Source organism: Puma concolor, chromosome B4 (genome assembly GCF_028749965.1).
Source record: "Puma concolor isolate L17-30 chromosome B4, mPumCon1.1.hap2, whole genome shotgun sequence".
Taxonomy (NCBI): Eukaryota; Metazoa; Chordata; class Mammalia; order Carnivora; family Felidae; genus Puma; species Puma concolor.
In genome coordinates, this window is record NC_141673.1 from 93,254,828 (window position 1) to 93,261,014 (window position 6,187).

The window sequence follows — 6,187 nt, forward strand, 5'->3', positions numbered from 1 at the left end:
ACACATTGCTGGTGATGATTTAAATTATTATAGCCACTTTGGGGTGCCTGGGTGACTAAGTCAGTTAAGTGTGTGACTCTCGGTTTCAGCTCAGGTCACGATCTCACCGTTTTGTGGGTTTGGGCCCTGTATTGGGCTCTGTGCTGGTGGTGCAGAGCCTGCTTGGGATTCTCTCTCTCCCACTCTCTCTCTACCACTCCCCTACTCATGCTATCTCTGTCTCTCTCAAAATAAATAAACTTAAATTTTTTTTTAAATAGATAGATGATAGATAGATAGATAGATAGATGATAGATTTACAGCCACTTGGAAAAAAGTTTATTCTGATGGTACTAAGGAAAATTGACCATAGACCTATCCTAGGATTCATCAATTCCATTCCTAAATATATATGCTATGGTCTGAATGTTTGTGCCTCCTGCAAATTCATATGTTGAAACCTAATTCCCAAGGTGATAACATTAGGAGGCAGGGCCTTTGAGAGGTGATTTAGGTCATGAGGCTGGAGCTATCAGTGATTAATACCCTTTTGAAAGCTACTAGAAAAAGCTCCCTTGCCCCTTCTGCCATGTAAGGACACAGAGAAAAGGTGGTCATCTAGAAGCTGGGTGCTCATCAGATACTGACTCTGCTGATACCTTGATCTTGGACTTCCCAGCCTCCAGAACTGTGAGAAATAAATATATGTCTAAAAGCCACCCAGATTATTCTATTTTTGTTATAGTAGCCCAAGCAGACAAAGACAGAAAATATCACAGAGAAACTCTATCAGGAAGGAGACTTATAGAAGGATATTCTTTTTTTTTTTAAATTTTTTTTAATGTTTATTTATTTTTGAGACAGAGAGACAGAACATGAACGGGGGAGGGTCAGAGAGAGAGGGAGACACAGAATCTGAAGCAGGCTCCAGGCTCTGAGCTGTCTGCACAGATCCCGACGCGGGGCTCGAACTCACAGACAGTGAGATCATGACCTGAGCTGATGTCGGACCCTCAACCGACTGAGCCAACCAGGCACCCCTAGAAAGATATTCTTAAAAGCCCCAAACAGGAAATGATCTAAATGTCAATCAGCAGGATAAACCATGGTGTATTCACACACTAAAATAAGACAGGAGTGAAGGCTAATGAATTACTACTATAGGAATCAAATGAGGCCATTGGCCCAAGGACACCTGCCACAGAGTACTGTCCACGTCCTCAGGGGTAAGACTAGATTGCCAGCATGACGCCCATATTCCCATACTTGGGAAAGGAGAAGAAACAAGCAATTTCCTCTAAGGAAGTGACTGCGAAATCACACACATCACTTCTAATCACACTACCAAAAATTTAGTCATATGAGCATACAACAGCATACAACCGGAAAATGTAATCTCTAGCCAGGCAGCCATGTGGCCTTTTAAACTCGGGGGGGAAGTTGTATTCCTATAGAAAGGAAAGGGTGTAATATGATATTGCAGATAGAGATGTTGCCCCTGTATCAACATCTGCCCAATCCCATTCACTTTACCTTCTCTCTGAACATAACCTCTACTGAATTTGCTGTTTATCATTCCCGTTCAGATGTGTGTATCCATGACAATTATTGGTTTTTTTTTAGTTTTTAACCTTTATATACATGATGTCACACTGGATATATCATTTCGCATATTTTTCCCATTCATCCTCGTGTTTTTGAGATTTTTCCTTGTTAATGCATGTGGCTCTAGTTCACTCGGTTTACTTGCTGCATGATGTTCATATGTGAATGTAATCCAAAAATTGGTAAAAATTAGACTGCTTTCAATTTTTCTCCAAAGTCCAGAGAAAAGGTGTTAGTGATAGTCCAGGATGGAGGTAACCACACTATGAGCTATGTGCTATGTCTGTACTATGAAAGTTAAGAAGATGGAGCTTATTTGGGAAAAAGAAAACTTGCTTTTAATCTCTCCCATGGGTTTTTTTTCTTCCTCTTTTTCATACATTACCATGTCTCCCAAAAGTTTTACCCTCTTCTTCTTCCATAATCTCTCCCTGTGTAATATTCTCTACTCCAGTGAATCAAAGTACATAGCCATTGCAGCAACTTCAGTCTCTCTTATTGTTTAGACCTGCTCGTTACTCTCTCCTTCCCTCCATGCCCTTCTCTTCCCTCTACCTCCCTCTCAAACCACTCCCCCGCACCCACAATATGCTAACGGAGAGAAGCTCAGCTCCCTACCCCGACCTCATTTAATTCTGCACCGATTTTTTTGAGAGCAGGTCATATCTTTTTAGATATGCTGAAATAATAAGAGAATTTGAAAACCTGTATATGGAGGCTTTATCAAGTTTTTGACTAAGGCTCTTTGTCCCTCCAGCTTGTGGGTGTTTATTGTCATTTGTGACATGTCCTTTTGGGGTAGGGGAGGCAGAGAGGAGTTGAAAGGGAGTGGCCATGTTTCCAATTACACATATGAAGGTATCTATTCGTGACATCCTCCTTTTGTGTGTGTGTGTGTGTGTGTGTGTGTGTGTGTGTGTGTGTGTACAAACTTTCTTTGTGTGTCTCCTCTAAGCATGAGTAAGCTCTAATTGGTTTGTTTATATACCTGTTGTGTGTTTCAGCCACTTTCATGCTTTCAATATTGGGCTTGAATATAGTTGACAGAAGTAACGTTAATTAATTAATGCTACTTTATTTTGCACACCTGGAGTAGGGTCTTGGATATTAATGCAGGTTTATGTAAAAATAACCAAATTAATACTGCTGTGGCACTTCTCTTAATGGGATCAGAGCTGGTTTCTAGATAAAAACAAGTAAAGTAAACATATGTTTTTAGGAATTCTCTTTCTTCAAAATCAACCAGGGTTGATTTTGGGAAAACAAATCAGAGAGCAAAATAAAAGATGGATTCTCTTTAATGAATCATAACTTAGCTTGAAACACAATCTAGAAATCCTCGACACCACTAGCTTTTTCACAGCTAATGCACTCAAGACCACAATCCACACAGGTTCTATAGGACCTCCACCAAATTGGCTTTCTGCAGTCTTGGCCCAGACTAACAAGAAATCCATCCGGTAGTTTGAGGCTGGGACACTCATGCTGGATCTCCATATCGCACTGACATCCTAAATCCAAAGAATCCACTGCCTTTTATTTAAGCAACAAAGTAAGATATACAGTAATACAAAGCAAATAATAAAGCTTCAAGGGCCCCAAAAATCAGCCTGGAGGATGATGGAAGCTTTGGAAACAGGATCCAGTTAAATGGCATAATATTTCTTTCACTTTTTGCTCAACCCTCCTCAAAACAATACACACACACACACACAAACACACACACACACACACACACACACACACACACACACACACACACATACACACACACGCTTTGCTTGCTCCAAGAACTGAATTAATATTATCGACCAATTGATCATAAACAAGAGGGGAAAAAAAGGCCTCCAGAACACGAGATGACTTTTTAGTACAACACACTTACATGCTATTGACAACAGGCAAGTCTGAGGTGCCCCAAATAATATTTGAGGATACAGAAAGATACATTGGAAAAAAAGTTTAAAGGCCTCTGTTGGTGAAGAGGAAGCTAGTAAGGGATGTGACAAATCACTAAGTGGATAATAGTAGTAGTAGCAGTAGTATCTTGAACCTACCTGGAACTTTCTATTTAATGTCATTTGTGGTAGTTTATTAATAATTAAACATAAACTGTACTTTGATTTCCTAGTTCTATAAAATACATATTAAATTTATCCCAGATGTTTATCTACATTTTCCAACACATCCTAATTGATTTGTGTAGTAGAATAGTCTTCTTAACAAAATGGAAGAGGAAGAAGAAATAAAAATTTTATTGAATGTCTACCGTGTGCCAAGATATACTACATATATTATTTCATTTAATCCCCACAACAATCATAGGAGTATTATATTGCCATTCCCAATTTTTAAATGAGAAATCAGAGATTTAGAAAGGCAAATAACATTTTTAATGTTTCACTAGGACGTGGAAGAATTGGTATTTGAATGGAAGTCCATCTGGCTTCAAATTCTAGCAAGCTTCCTTTCCCCTGTGTTAAAATCCTCCCTAATGAATGTAGTACATAGCTCTGAAGAGATAGAATGGGAAAATTCTCCCATGTTACCGTAACCTAATTTCAAGCATTATTTTAATGCATAAAATTGACATCAAATCTCATAGCAATGCTTGCTACTAGTGAAAACCTTTAGGGAAACTTCTGCAATACTAATCCCTATAGCTAGTTAGGCAACATGGCTTTGCATCCTACTACTAAGTCATTCCCAGCCTAAGCCTTTCAATAAAATGCTGCTGATTGCAAGTGACTTCCAAATCCAAACAAGCATTTTAGGTCTATTTAATAGATCAATACAGTAATTCACTCCTGGGCCCCTGAAATCATTTGTTTGGACCTGATGTCTATGTAGTGAGATGGAGGTATACACATTAGCATGTGCAGAGAATTACACAAATAACTTGCATTGAAAGATGTTAAACCAATTTAGATTGTGTGAAGGAGGCAGTATTTAACTCATTTCCAAGTGACTGGGATTAAATGGGTCATTATAAAGGCAATGCCTTCAATGAGCGTCACAAAGGAAAATAAACCTTTTGGCCAAAAGATATACTCTATCCTGTACAGATGCTTCACAATTCAACTGAGCAGTGGCTAGAAAGAAAAAAGTTAAGAAAATCTAATATAAGTTAAAGGGTTTTCTTCCTGCTTTTTCTTCTTCTTCTTTTTAATCACTTCTATTTGACAGCGAAAGAGTCTCCCAAGGGAAATAGTAGAGGACCTGTTGCTTGCTTCGCTTAAATTCAGTGGACAAAACACCAGAGGGGAATAATTTTGCCTTAATTCCCCAGAGGAGTGGGTCTATGTGGAACTAATAATAATTTTCCATCTCTAATTCTGATGACACAAAAACCAGAGTTATGTGCTTATTTGATCCAGTGTTGGATTGGATTTTAGCAGCAACATTTCATACCAACTGAAGTCTGTTAATTATGTGTGCTGGGACACCAGCCAAAAAACTATTACAACAGTCTGAAGGGAATAAAGTAAAAAGTTTTAACATGGATCCTTCCATGAGGAACAGAGAATTGGCAGTAGAAGGAAAATTTCATTACAGCTGAGGTGTGACACATTTGTCAGGTGTCGAAGTAAAAGAGGATTCTCCATAAGAGAAACAAAAGAGATTCTTTTGAAAAGAGAGTTAAAAGGAAGTCCTTTGCTGATCGATGAATGACTCAGGTGTGCCCATAGATGTCATGCTGATAACAATGAAGTCATATAAACATTCATTCATTCATTTATTCAATAGGTCAATAAACAGTTGTCTTATCACCAAGTACTTTGCTAGGACTCCAATTTGAAGAGGAATAGGACTCCATCCATGCCTTCAAGACAGAAGGACAAAGTGCGGGGGAGGGGGGAAGAGATATAAATAGATAATAATAAATGTAATATCTTGAAGTACAGTGATACAGAAGCATGGAGAAAGAACATGTCACCTGCCATGGGCTGAAGCATAGGGACATCTTCCTAGAGGACAGGAAGGCTGAAATAAATCTTGAAATATGAAGAAAACTTAGCCAGCTCGAGAGGATAGTATTCACAAAATAGGAAATGGCTTAAGCCAAAGGAAAGAAAGTAAGGCCATAGTTGTGCTGGGAACTATGAGTAGTTCAAGGTTGAAGCAGAGAGAGTCTTGAAGGATGAAAAACGGAGAGAGGCCAGATTATGGTGAGCAATGTGAGTCTTCTTAAGGAGAAAGGTCTTTATCTTAGTGACATGGTAAAGAGAGGACCATGGCAACTGAATAGAGAAAGGATTGCAACGTCATCAAAGTAGAGACAAGGTAATCAATAGGAAATCTCTTACAATAATTATGGCAAGGGATAATAAAGACCTGATTAAGGAACAATTAAGGATAAAAAAGAGCAATTTGAGAAATATCTGAAGGTAATATGGATACAGCCTGATGATTGATTTGATATGAAAGATAGTGAAAGAGGAGAAATACCCCAAACCACAGAAGTTTAAATAAGGGGAAGGGGAATAATGAAAAGTAACAATGCTTAGCCACAGAGCCAGGAACATAAGCTAAAAAGAAAACAAGATAAAGACATATAGAGTGAGACTCTCTGATTAATCCTGGTAAATCATGCCATTTTCCT